This window comes from Ambystoma mexicanum, chromosome 4q, assembly GCF_040938575.1.
Source record: "Ambystoma mexicanum isolate Mex_15411 chromosome 4q, UKY_AmexF1_1, whole genome shotgun sequence".
NCBI classification, from domain to species: Eukaryota; Metazoa; Chordata; class Amphibia; order Caudata; family Ambystomatidae; genus Ambystoma; species Ambystoma mexicanum.
Window position 1 is genome coordinate 100,191,016 of NC_090928.1, and position 14,504 is coordinate 100,205,519.

Genomic DNA, 14,504 nt, shown 5'->3' on the forward strand with positions numbered 1-14,504 from the left:
CTCGGTTTGTCCGTCGGTCTGAGGGTGGTGACTGGTCGATAGTCTCACATCAATTTGAGCCGACCGACAGCAACTTCGCCAAAAATGAGAAATAAATTGACTACCTCGATCCGAAATTAGAACCGAAGGAAAACCGTGCAGTCGGACGATGTTTTCGAGAAATTCTCGGGCCAGAGTTGCTGCTGTTGGCAAGCCTTTGAGCGGAATGAAATGCGCCATCTTGGAGAATAAGTCCACGATTACTAGAATCGTATTGTATCCGGAGCATGGAGGTAGATCGGTGATGAAGTCCATAGAAAGCGTATGCCAAGGGCGAGGTGGGATGTCAATAGGGCGTAAGAGGCCTGCTGGTCTTTCCTTTTGACTCTTGTTTTGGGCGCATACTCCACAGGACATTATAAAGTCTCTGATATCTTTCTTCCAAGACGGCCACCAGAAGTAGCGCTTGATCTTTTCTGAGGTCTTGGCCATACCGGGATGACCTTCCATTAAAGAGTCGAGATAACAAGAGATTACTTTTTTCTGTAAATCTGTGCTGGGTAGGTATAATCGTTCTTGGAAATACAATAAGTTGTCCTTTACTGCAAAGTCCTTTCCCTGCAGATGCCAATTCTGTATGTCTGCTGGAGTTACAAGTTGCCTGGCTTTATCCTTAACTTCCTCTATGGATTCGGTGGCGATTACACCCAGAATTCTTTGTTCGGGAATGATTGGTACAGGTTTAGGGTTGATCAAGTGTTCTTCCACTCCCATCCGAGAAAGGGCATCAGCTTTACCGTTCTTTGTACCAGGTCGATAGGTAATTATGAACTCAAACTCGGCAAAGAATAATGCCCAACGGAGTTGTCTAGAGGATTGGGCTTTTGCGGTTTTCAAATATTGCAGGTTTCGGTGATCCGTAATCACAGTAACGGTGTGTCGGGCCCCCAGCAGATAATGCCGCCAAGCCTTAAAGGCAGACTTGATAGCCAGAAGTTCCTTGTCAGTAATCGTGTAATTGATTTCAGGAGGCGAGAATTTGCGGGACCAAAATGCCACGGGATGCAACTGATTGGTTACCGGGTCCTTTTGTGATAGAACTGCCCCCATGGCAAGGCTTGAAGCATCAGTTTCCACGATGTAGGGGAGTTCGGGGCGAGGGTGTTTTAAGATTGGTGCAGAGATAAATTTAGTCTTCAAATCCTGGAAAGCTTGTTCCGCCTCGGTAGACCATTCAAAACGTTTGTTTTTCTTTAACAAGGCAGTGATGGGCTGGACTATTCGAGAGAATTCGGGGATAAACCTGCGGTAAAAGTTAGCGAAGCCTAACATGCTTTGCACACCTTTTACGGAGGATGGTGATGGCCATTTGAGAACTGCATCGACCTTCTTTGAATCCATACGCACTCCGCCAGGTGATAATATGAATCCCAAGAATTCAACTTCAGTCACGTTGAAAACACATTTTTCCAACTTAGCGAAAAGTTTGTGTTGACGCAATCTTTCGAGGACCATTTTCACGTGTTTCCGATGTTCAGATTCCGATGAAGAATAAACGAGGATGTCGTCAATGTAAACAACAACACATACATCTATGAGCTCTCTGAGGAGATCATTCATAAAATATTGAAAGGCGGCCGGGGCATTGCAAAGTCCGAAGGGCATGACCTGATATTCAAATAGCCCATACTTGGTGCGGAAGGCAGTCTTCCATTCATCGCCCTCTTTTACTCGTACCAAGTGGTAAGCTCCTCTAAGATCCAGCTTTGTATATATGCATGCTTTTCTGACTTGGTCCAGGAGTTCCGGGATCAAAGGTAACGGATATCTATTCTTAACGGTGATCTGGTTCAGGGAGCGATAATCGATACAAGTTCTAAGGTCTCCTTCCTTTTTTGGAACGAAGAACAAAGCTGAAGAAGCAGGGGACTTGGAAGGACGAATAAACCCATTTGCCAGGTATTGATCCAGGTATTGTCGAAGGTGAAGGTTCTCAGGCTCGGTGAGGGCATAAATTCTACTACAAGGAGGAGTAGATCCAGGTATCAGGTCTATCTGGCAGTCATAAGACCTATGAGGAGGTAGAGAGTTAGCCTGATCCTTCCGGAAAACATCTTGGTATTCTAGGTATTCGGGAGGTAACTGGGGAGTCTCTGAAGAAATTGCGGCCAGTGCAACACCAGGTGGAGGGTGACAAGTAGAGACACATTCTGGAAACTGGACCGTTCTTGCTCGCCAATCGATCAGAGGATTGTGTTTCTCTAACCAAGGTATTCCTAGAATAATCTGAAACTGAGGGGCCTTGATCACATCGAACACGATCTTCTCATGGTGTCCATCTTGACTTACTAGCGTCACCTCTTGAGTGGTATGCGTTACTGGCCCGGAGGCTATCTCCGTACCATCCACCGTAGTAATGACGTCCTTTACAGCCTTGGGACAAAGAGTTAGATTCATCCTCAAAACCATTTCATGATCCACATAATTGCCGATGGCACCGCTGTCGACGTAAGCTTCAATTGCATGTAATCGATCCGGTTTATCAGGGCTAATGAGGACTATAGGTATCACGAAATGCGAGGTCACGGAACTGGTTTTCACGCTCGGCAAGAGGACCTCTATTCTTGTCGGGCGAGGTCATTTCCCTGCTCAGAGTTTGTAACTTTGGTAACTGCAGCTCCTACTGCCTTCTTGGCAGGTTTCACCGGACAGTCTCGAAGAAAGTGCCCTGAGTTTCCGCAATATAGGCATAATTGCAACTGTTTCCTCCTTTCCCGCTCCCTTTGTGTTAGAGGACCTTTCAGACCCCCTATTTGCATGGGTTCCCCGGAGTCTACTCCTTTGGAAGGAGTTGGCGGTTTGGAAAATACTCGAGCATCAAACTTGGAACGATCGGCCTTCCTGTTCTGCAGCCTGTGATCTATTTGAACGACCAAGTCTATATAATCCGAACAGTCTTGTGGGGGATTCACTACTTGGGCTAAAACGTCTTTGAGCTCTCCACGTAGACCTCTATAAAACAGCGTAATCCTTTTGTCCTCAGGCCATTGAGTTTCCACTATTAGTCTATTGAAAGATGCAATATAAGCCAAAAGGTCTTGATTACCCTGTCGCAACGAAAGAAGCTCATTGTCCAAGGCCTGCCCCTGTGAATGTCTTGTGAACAGTTTTTTCATACTAAGCTGAAAGGCTTGAAAATCATGGAGAACCGGATCATCTTGATTAACTAGAGGGATCGACCAGTCTGCCGCATTGCCACTAAGGTACGAAAGTACAAAAGCTACTTTTGCTTGATCAGTTGGAAAGGCTGCTGGCCGGCATAAGAAGTGCAACCGGCACTGATTGATAAATACTGCAAACCTCTTTGGGTCACCAGAAAATCGTTCGGGCGGAGCCAGAGGTACATTCCCAGGTAGGTTGATCTGCACTGGATTCATAGAGGATGTTGAAGGAAGGTTTGCCCCTGATGCGGGTAACGGGGTCTGTCCGGCTTGTGACTGTAGCACTTGTCTAGCAAGATTGTCTGTTCTCTCCTTGGAAATAATTAGTTCCCTTCTTAGAGCATTCGTTTCCTGACGAGCTGCATGCACTTCTGCCCTTAGTTCCCCAAGTAACCGGGCTAGGGGGTCAGTATCCGAGGTTTCCATAGCGCCTGGGCGAGAGTTTTGCGGTAGGCTTTGCGTTCTGTAACGCTCACCTGATTCTCGCAGAGGCGCCGGTCTTGACTGGGCGACTACCGTATCTTCAAAGGTGATGTGTAGCACCCGGTTGGCTCTTTGGGCTGGACCTCTGTGCACTGTATGCCTGACGTGTAGAGTAAGATGTCTGCAGATAGAAAATATGGGGTTAATGAACTGGGGTTATTGGGGTGTCCCTATCTCTTTCCTCTTCTCCTCTCCTGTAGACCCCCAAAGGTTAACGCTCTCACCTTAGGTAAGTGAATGCCGAGCTCTCCATCTGCCTCGGGGCAGGGTGCTGTAACCAGTTTCTTCACTGGATAGGTAGCGCAGGCCTCTTGACTTCAGAGGACTGCTGTCCGTCGTTTACTGCACGAACGGTAAGTTTCGAGTCATTCAAATGTCTTTAAAGTCTTTAGTAATGATGTCTCTTGTTTTGCAGGGTTCCGGCGATGGCGGGCTGAAGTGAGTTGAAGATGGAGCCCGTGTGATGAATAGAAGCGCCTGGAAGCACGTAAGTAAGCGCTTGTTGCCTGCTTCACGATGCGCTCTAACTGTCTTTTTATTTTGCAGGTACGAGTTCGGAGCGGCTGCAGGGTGCCGGAATACCCACTGGATTAGATGTGGAAAGGAGTAATGGCACGTGAGTATTAAAGTTCCCCAATGTCTTTAAACGCACCTTGTTTTGTCTTTCAGATGCGGGATGCAGCGCCGAAGGCCTCCGGAGCGTGCGAAGAGTTGGTAAGCTTTTGTCTTTCAGATGCCGCAATGCATTGTGAAGACCTCCGGATCGCACGAAGCGTAGGTAAGCCTTTGCCTTTCAGATGCCGGAATGCTAACCTGTTCTTTCTTGTCTTTATAGGTGTTGCTGAAGACTGGATTCAGAATGGTAAGCCTTTGCCTTTCAGATGCCGGAATGCTAACCTGTTCTTTCTTGTCTTTATAGGTGTTGCTGAAGACTGGATTCAGGATGGTAAGCCTTTTTCCTTAGGCCCAGGACCGGATGCAGAAGACACGATGAGCGTCCTGCTGCAGAGGTTGCAGAATAACGCAAAGCAAGATTCATCCACCGGGTGTGGTTTAAATAGCCTCCTGTAGTGCTTAGATGTCTCCTTCCACAGCCACGCCTAGGTAAGAAAAGAGTTCCTGGTAAGAAAAGAGTTCCTGCCTTCCAGAAGAGTTCCAGTGTTCTGAATCTAGGGAGTGGCTCCAGCCAGCCCCACCCAACAGGAAAAGTAGTTCCAAACAGAAGAGGATCAGAGGCTCAACTGGCAGGCAAGTAAGCAGCATGGTCTGCTGCAGGTAAGTCCACCCAAGCATTATGAGCCCGGCGCTTCCAGCGCTGGGACTGGGCATATTTATGAGCCTGGTGCCACTGGCGCCAGGACTGGGTCCAAAAGGTCCCAATTGGGACTGGTTGGCACTCGTAACCTGGGTTATGGATCTGCTTCCAAGGGAGTTGGGAAAACCCTGACCTTTTGGAAGCAGAGATCATGACAGGTGGCAGCTGTGAGAAATCTGAGGGCGTTCTCACATTTAACCCAGTTAAACCCCCCCCCCTTAGATAACCAAGAGAATGCTAAGACTGACAAATTCTGACCTCGAGAGTGAGGCTGCGAAGGGGTACTACTGGGATGGAGCGTCTTTGAAGAACGAAAGTGGGATGCCTGAAGATGAGATCTGGCATCCCACTTTTCCTAATCCCAATCCATCATACCTCTCCTCTACTGTCAGAGGATATTGTCACGCATGTCCTACCCTACCCCAAGACCTTCTGTCGAACACTCACACTCGGTGGAAAGCAAAGTAATGTACAACCCCTTTTTCTAACTAGAACACAAGACTTATCCTCCCGTCCCTTTAATATCATAAACTACTGTGAGACACAATCTTTTCCTTCTCTGTTAACTTCATTTACTGAGGGTACCAGAGTAAAAGAACTAGAACCACCTTCTTATCATAAGACACACAATCGTCCCCTTCCCCCAAAAGTAGCACTCAAGTACTGTGACGAAGAAGAGGAAATCAAGGAGTACAAATCAAATTTCCTATTAGAAACACCACTATGGTACTGGAACAAAAAAGATGCAGATAAAGACACATCAACATATTCATAGGCCATGTCCCACTAACAAGGCCAGGCAGGGTCAGGTAATTGAAATCAACCATGCCCACCTGCAGCCTATCAAGTCTTCAATCAGCAAAGAGAGTGAGTTGGGAGGAGAGCTGAGGAGACGTGGCTGCCCAGGACTAGCTGGAATAAACAGGGACACGGAGATGCTGCGGGTCTGTGTGAGGAAGCATCCGGGAGAAGCGTGGTTAACGACCCCTGTTTCCAGCAAAGAAGAGAAGTCCAAAGAAGGGAGCTGGGAGGCGTGCTGATCCCTTGTTACATTGGTAAAATGAAATGCTCTGTCCCTTGGGTCAGCACAGGATCCCAGGAGTGTCTATGAGGCAGGTGGGGAGAACCTGACCTCAGATAACAATGACGTTAACCCAAGAACAAAGAAAATACCACCGGTGAGTGAAGCACAGCGAAACCCCGGTGTGCATTGAAGTAAGCGAGCAAGATGCAACGTTGCAGCCCAGACGCATAAGACTGGAGACGCGTCGGTGAAACTGTCAAATGGAATTACAAGGATACATAGTGGCAGCGTGATCACGTGTATGATTACACGTTCTTGAATGACTGTGTAAAGAAAGGAAGTGTCTGCAAAGAGGGGAGCTGTGCTTGGACACAAAATGTAGCGAAATAGAGATACTAAAAAAGGGGCGCTGTGTGAGAAATGAAGTGGCAGCAAAATTCCCAAGACTGATAGAAAAGTGACAACAAATTCTATTGGAAACACATTGAGGTGGCCACCAGGCGGGAGATTGATCTAGGCTGGCCGCAGAGACCCAAGAATAAGCAAAGTGTGTTGGGAAAGTATTGGGATGGGCACCAGGCAGGAGATTGCTCCAGGCTGGCAGCTGTTATGGCTCAGAAGGTGGCTCCCCACGGCCGTATTACGACTTCAAGAGTGCATGTTCCCATTAACGCTGCTAAATTCAGGGCTTATTCCGCCATTCGGCAAAAAACTCGGCGCTTCACTGCCCCATTCCTCCGGCATTGAAAGTTGCCATGGAGACGGGCTACAGTGGCTTGTTGTTCCATGACTCCCCCGTTCGGCTTGCATCACATGGTCAAAACCGCCGATGGCCGCTGAGCACCTCATTCTCGGCGAGGACTTAAAAGCGTCACTACCTCAGTGAACGCTGCTTCTGTTTAAAGTTTGCTCACTGTTTTTCCTGAAGCTACGTCTGGTTAACTTGTGCACCTCTGACCACAGGTTCCCTGCATTCATTCCCTTTGCCTTACGCCTCATACTTCCTGAACTGCTGTGTACCGATCTTTGCCTGCCTATTGGGATTCCTACGGACTTACGAATTGTACTCTCCCGGACCAGACGGTAATACCCCTGGCCTGTTTCACGGATTCCTTTTCTGCCTTTCCCGACATCGGGACATGAAACGCTCCTCCTCCTTCTAAGAATTCTGCTTTCTGTAGCGGCAACTAGGCGGAACTGCGTGCGATCATAATAACTACCTGTCAACCTTACAAATGCTTCCTCGTTTTCTGCCCAAAATCACCTGCAGAAACTTCCCGTTCCACGGAGGACTTCCACGTGGATTTGTTGTCACTTAAGGATTGGATATTGAACATTGTACACCTCAGGACGCTCTGCAGCCGGTGCACCCTCCAGGCACTAGTGCGTCCCTTGTGCCGCCCAGGTCGAGTCATGCCATTACTACTTTTCCCTTTTCTTATTTTTTCCCCGTCATTGCTTCCTTCATCATTCACTGTTCCTAACCTTCATTCCCCACCCCTGCTTAAAGAAACGGTAAGAGATTCCTGTCTTTTCTGCAATTTCTGCAATTCATTAGAGTAGTCCCTTAGACTTCCCAAGTAAACTTACCCTTGTTCTTGTAGGCACAGAGCCGACAGGTTGACCCTCTCAGAATTACCGATCACTCAAGGAGGGGGAAACAGGTGGCTATAAATCGCTGCATAATCATAGGTTGGAATTGTCCTTATAAGCTGTTGATCTGTATCTTGTTTTCTTTCAGCTGGGTATCGTAGCGGCGTAGTCTCCCCACTCTTATGTGATCAGTCCCTCTGTCTGTTCTAGTTTTCACAGCAAAGGGGCATATCGTCGAAAAGAGCTTTCGCTCAAGAGGGGAGGCCTGGGTTCAAGCGAAACTAAGCTCTTCAATCAAGTTGAAGAATGAGGACGTTATCACTTACCTCACCTCTCCATCGGATCAGTGAGTAACAGAAGCAGAGACCCCAGAATAAGAAAAGAGTGTTGGAAAACCATCAGGGTGGCCACCAGGTGGGAGATTGATCCAGGTTGGCCACAGAGACCCCAGTATAAGGAAAAGAAAACTCCATTAAGGACAACGCACCTGGTTGCGCGACCTGTAATGGGTGGACTGTGCAGTCTGACAACTGCGCCACGACCAGTGGAGCCCAACTGAAAGCAAGGGGCTCCATGATCTAATAAAGAAAAAGCTAAAAGGACTTAGTTCAGAATGGGGAAGGGAGTCCTGAAAGAAGCCAAGTGAACTGTGATGTTAACAAGTGGAAAATAACTTACCAAGCAAAGGTACAGTGAACTTATTTTGACAAGTGAACCTTTTGCCAAGTGAACATTTCTTTGCAAGTGAAACCTGAAAGCATTGTGGAACTTTATAATCCTGAGTGCCTTAAACTTGGGGAAGGGAGCTGCAGAAAGACTCCATTGTCACATTAACTTTACTTTGAACACTATTGAGTTGGCCAAATCCCATTCACTGTTATTCTGTAGAAGTAAGGACAAGCATAGGTTTTGACAGACAGTATTTTGTTTTGGACTGACAGACTTTGGCTTTCCTTAGTTTTCTTTCCGTTAGGGAACATTCCTATCTTAAGAGTTAGGGCAAGTTAGGCGTTACACCATCCTGACCATTGAGAATAAAGGTTTTCAAACTGGGTTTCACTTGTCTGTGTCGTCTCTTGATACCATGCCTGTCTCACGCAGCATATTCCCTCTGTATGAAGAAATAACTAATTTATTTGACATTTACAGACTTGAGCACGGCCTCCGATAAAATGAACAGGGCTAAACTTTGGCACGTGCCCAGGTCCTTGGACTGTCCAATTGATTATATAAACATACTTACTGTTATACATCAAAATAACTAGGCATGTGTTAGAAGTGGTGACATGGGGCACTGCACCCTGTACTTGGGTTGCATGCTAGCCCCTCTATTTTTCTCATTTTATGTAAATGACTTATATGACTCAAGTGGATCTAGAATGCGATATACCCAAGATCGCCCACAGAGCTTTATCTGTCCTGGCTTATACAGATGATACAGTGCTCATAGCATGTGCACCAAGGGCTCTACACATTTTAATTGGAGAATACACTTGTTTCGTGAACCAATTAGATCCAAGGGTAAACACGGCAAAATCTGGCTTTATGATATGTAGTATAGGGGGAAAAATACCTAAAATACCTAAGATGTTCAGTAATAATTGTGTTATTCCCAGGGTTTCAGAATTTGACTATCTAGGCATTTGTTTTCCCGAAGATCTAATGGGTGGCTCTCATATCTTGAAACAAATCCCGAGAATGTAACAATCACTTGGGGGAGTATCTCGTTGTACGGCTATGTGCAAGTGCCAACCGCTAAAAATTATTTTAAAGGTGTATGGTATGACTACCAACGCAGCAATTAAATATGGTGCGTCTTTATTTGGTTTTTCTAATGTAACACGTCTCGCAGCTAAAAAAAACATTAGTACCCCGGTCAAATGGTTCAGGGTACTAATGGCAATAAGCCCCTCGCCTGCAAGCCATTACCCCATAAGGTAATGCCCCCGGGGCCAACTATGGGCTTATTGCCTAATTAATGCAGACACTTTTTTACCTCCTTCTGCACCATGGACAAGATAATCTAGAACAATCTAAACGCACGTTCAATTTCTTTTGTTAAAAATCTTAGAGTCGAGAGAGCTCTTAACCCCTTTTAATCGCAGGCATATCAGTATTTGTGCTCCTAATACAATCCAGCACTACCTTGCGTGGACTGATAAAACGTATGATAGATTACAAGCTGGCTTTCTACAGTGCTGCCCAGCACTATACTATTTGCTAACAACGAATTCACCTTTTGTTGCATGGGCATTAGTATCATAGCTTAGACATGTTTTCAAAACAAGAAATAAATAATTGTGTATTACAATAATGTATTTTATTGGTTACAGGTTGGTCTCCAGTCTCTTTGCAATGTATTTTTATGTTTGTTTTATTGTAATTGCTTTCGCTTGATGGATGGTCCCTTTTTGCTCTAGCTTTTGGCTGTAACAAAACGTATAGCACGTTTTAAGAATCGTACTGTTTTATGGAATATTTACTTCCGCAATAAGCAATAGGAGGAGGATGAATTACAGGGGCGTCATAATCTAGTGAAAGTATGATATATATATATATTTTTATAGAAAATAGACACTCCTAGTCCTACTCTTCCTTGTCTCAGTACTTTCTTTTGAAACCCCGCCTCCACTCACATGACCCTGAGCAACATCCTGGCTGACACCACTTCCATCATGCACAACTGCAGCAGCAATGCCTGCAGCCAAGGCAGCACCAGACCCAGGCCTGTCCGGAACTGCTCACCAATTAAGTTCAAACCCTGAGGGGGCTGTACATTGGACTTCACTTGATTGATTAGGAAGCCCAGACCAGACAGATGGGAAACAGTGGTCTGAACCCCTTCCCTCCAATAGCAACCTCAAGGGAGCCTTCTCCAACCAGTCATCCAGGTAGGGAAATACCTGTAACCCCCTCTAGGTGTAGCGAGGCCACCAGTGGAGCCAGGGCCTTGGTAAACATACTCAGTGCCGATCGTAGGCCAAAAGGGAGAGCCTGGAAATAAAAATGAGGCCTGCCAACTGAAAGTGCTGCTGATGTGCCGATGGATTGGAATGTGGAAGTTGAAATCCTGAAGATGGAGTGATGCCAAGAAGTTCCCCCTACTTACCAGAGGGATGATCTTTTGCAGTGCCTCCATCTTGAACAGGAGCTTGGCCAAAAGCCAGTTGAGCCACCTGAAATCTATAAGCAAGCAGAACCTCTCTGGACCCTTCAGAACCAGAAAGATGCAGGAATAGAAACATTGCCCGCTGCAAGACGTGAGCACTCTCCGTATGGCCTTTTTGTCCAATAATCCGTATCACCTCCTACACAACAAGCCTCTTGGGTGCGTGCCGGGGCAATGGTTTTAGCAAAGCCCCCAGACTATGGGGGATGTGCCAGAACGTCAATCTCGTACCACAGCCTAACCACCCGATTGGCCCGGACATTAGACAACCACCTCTTCCACTTGTTGTAGAAATGCCATAGCCGACCCAAGCAGGCCACTGCTGGCCATCAGGACCTTTGCCCCTCACATTGAGGACAGATCCTGGAGACCTGGGACTGCACCTTAACCTTCCTCGATCACCTTTGCCGAGACTGAAAAGACAACCCCCAGCTTACCAGACTTGCAGAATACAGCCCAATGAGAATAGGATGCCTTGGTCTTGTGTCCAAGTTTATCGGTGTGCTTGTCAAGCTCCCCCAGGTGGTCCCCCAAACAAACAGGCCACATAAAAGGCTAGTTTTAGCACAATTGCCTTTTGAGAACCATTAGAGCGCTAGTCACATAAATGCAAGGGCACGCACCGCATCAAAGGTGTGGTGCGTCAAGAACTGCTCCGGGAGCTGCAGGTCTTCCAAAACAGGCACAAAAATCAGTCCTAACCATAACTGCAGAATCCAGCCTCTGGAAGCCCCAACACAGTCGGAGCAGCATAGTAAGTATCAGTTGTAATTCTTAAAGCAAGATGTGCCCCCTGCATAGGACTTCTTGAAAGCAGCATCAGCCTTTACAGCCACTTCCTCTACTGCCTTAGAGGAAAGACTTACCAAGCTGACCAAAACGGGATCAATCTCTACCACATCTGGCAAAGAGACTAATTTCCCCTTTCAAGGATACATCTTGGACATACACTGGGACATGGACATCCATTTTGAGCCATACCATTGTGACAAAATATTGTTCTTTAGGTCCGGAATCAGCAGCATCCCCATCTTGGGCGACTTCTTGAATTGACTGACTCTAGGTTAAAGCCTTTCACCAGAAACCTCCCGAGAGGGGAACCCCATTCAATGCTTAATGTGCACAAGCACTGTCCCCAGAGCATCCTTGTCCATATATCTGCCTCTCGGATCCCCAACTTCCTTGAATCCACCACCTCACTGGATGAACAAGAACTTTAAGAAGGCGATGACTGCGACCAGGAGATGGAAAACCAAGCCACATTATTGGACGGTGCGCTTCCCTCAAGGTTCTGAGGATGATCTTTCTCACCCTCTGATCAAAGTCATGCCTCTTCTTTCCATGCCTCCTTTTCTTCTGCCCCAGGACCAGGGGAATGGGTGGGGCACAGAGGAAGACTCTGCCTCGGACACACCCTCCACATGCTTGCTCTTGCAAGTATGCTTTTTTCCAGCCGGAGCTATGACTCCAAAGACAAAATAAATAAACCAACACAGAGCAGCAGCAGGACACACCAAACCTCAGTCCAGCCACTAACTACCATGCACACAGGACCTCCTTAAGACCATCCCTTTCTCCTACACCTGAAACAAATTGTAATTCGGTCCAACTGCTGCTTGCACGCTGCCCAGACTCCCACACACCTGCTAATCAGGCATGCAACACTGAGCAGGACTCTGCCCTTACCAATTAGCACAGCTCAGAGGCTTGAGAGGGTACTGGGAAGCAATATCTACAACCTACTTCCTGCATCAATTTGAATTTATTTATACATTAGTATCCATTTAGAACTTGGATTAATGTTATTCCAAGTTCAAGCGCTCATCACTTATGCCACTGCCATGTATGCTTTTTTACTTTAATTTTCAATATCTGCGCCCCCACCTCCCTTCCGTGCCAATGCTCCAAAAGCATGGAGCAAGGAAACACTGTGCAATCTCCTGGAAGTCGATCTAGTGGGACTATCCTTCCTGCCCACTTGGTCCCTATTTGGAGCATCAGGCACTCTGACAGGCCTCTGACACACATCCCTCACTGGTTGCGCAGCTTCCCCTGTGGCACACAAGCCAAGGACACAGCTCCACCTGCTCAGCCCATGTAATAGTAACTGGGCAGGTCAGCCCGCCCCTTTTCTTCTGCTGCGCAGCGCTGTCATACCAGCTGCACAGCTCAGCAGGAAAACACCATGGACCAAGCAGGACCTGGCCGCTCGGTCTGTAATAGACCTTACTGAGAGGGCGACCCAGCGCCAACCCTGGACCAGAACCCCTGCCTCTCTAACACCGATGGTTTTGGTCCTCTGTTGAATTCATTTCACTTCCTTAACTTGCTTTCTCCAATTTACATTGTGTTTTTGGACCAATGGTTATGGTCTCTTGTTGAATTCACTCCATTGTCCTATTTTGTCTATACCAAATATTTGGTGATTTTGTTTGATTGCTGGAATTTACCTGTTTGTTACAAACATTTTAAGATTTAGGATTTTGGTTTGTTTTTTCTGTATGCTTTGCTGTGATTTCGCAACACACGAATAGTACTAACTCACCAATGACGTTATAATTGGTTGTTATACTTTTTTATACGTTTTTACCATGCTGCATTCTGTTTATACTCTGTAAAATTATAACTGCAGATTATGAACTGTATTTAAAAAGAAAGAAAAAAACTAAAAATTGAAAAAAGTAACTGCTAATATTCAAAAGTAATATATTGAAATAGAGATAACAAATTAATTTAGGCACTCTAAACTAAGTGTAATGCCAAGAACTGTATTTGTGGTTGGAGCCCCCATTTTTGTACCCTTTCTCTAACATCAGTAAGCACCCTTCAATATGTGTTTCACCCCTCTTTCCCGAAAGCCCACTCCTAGCATCACCACTTCTCGTCAACCACACCGCTCACCAGCAACATCATGGACACTGCATCGCAGCAACCTCACCCATGTCACCATACACCCCATCAGCACTCCCATCATCCACCATTACACAACTAATGTTCGCCTATGGCCGCCCAGCAAACATCCAATCAGCTGACATCATAGACCTATCACCACTCATGACTTGGAGGCCATCTGCATTACTGAGACCTGACTGACATCCACCTCCACCAAAATCGTAGATGCCCTTATCCCGAACGGCTACAGAATTCTACAACAAGACCGTCCAAACAAGATCGGTGGAGGTCTCACCATAATTCACAAGCCATGGGGGAGGGGGGTGCTGTAAAGCAGCCAGCCAAGATAGCGGCTTCTCTTTAAGCTTCATCTGAGGCGGGCGAAAACCTGCCTCTATAGCTGAGCCATTGCATTCAAGTATTAATCAGAAGAGTTCACTCCTTAAATGCAAAATGTGTTCTTTTTTTACAGAGCAGCCAGTCTGTAGGGGTCCTTTTGACACCGGGACCCTAAAAGTCTAGACAAAGTGACAAAAGCTGGATTGACCATCCAGCAAAGATTGGCGCTCATGCTTGTGTTCAGAGCCCTGAATAGTCTTATTCAGTTATGTAAATAGTTCTTGAATATTCAAGCAAATTTCTTAGACGAGTTCGTAAAAAAATTGTTACTTCACAATTTTATTAACGTTATGTTATATGTACTTCATTCATGTAACTGCATGAATATTGTACGTAAAACCATCCAAGTCGACTGCAGAGAAATTATGGTTATCTGTACCTATGCATTTCGGAGTCTAGCTCCTTCTTCAGGCCTGACACCATATTTAG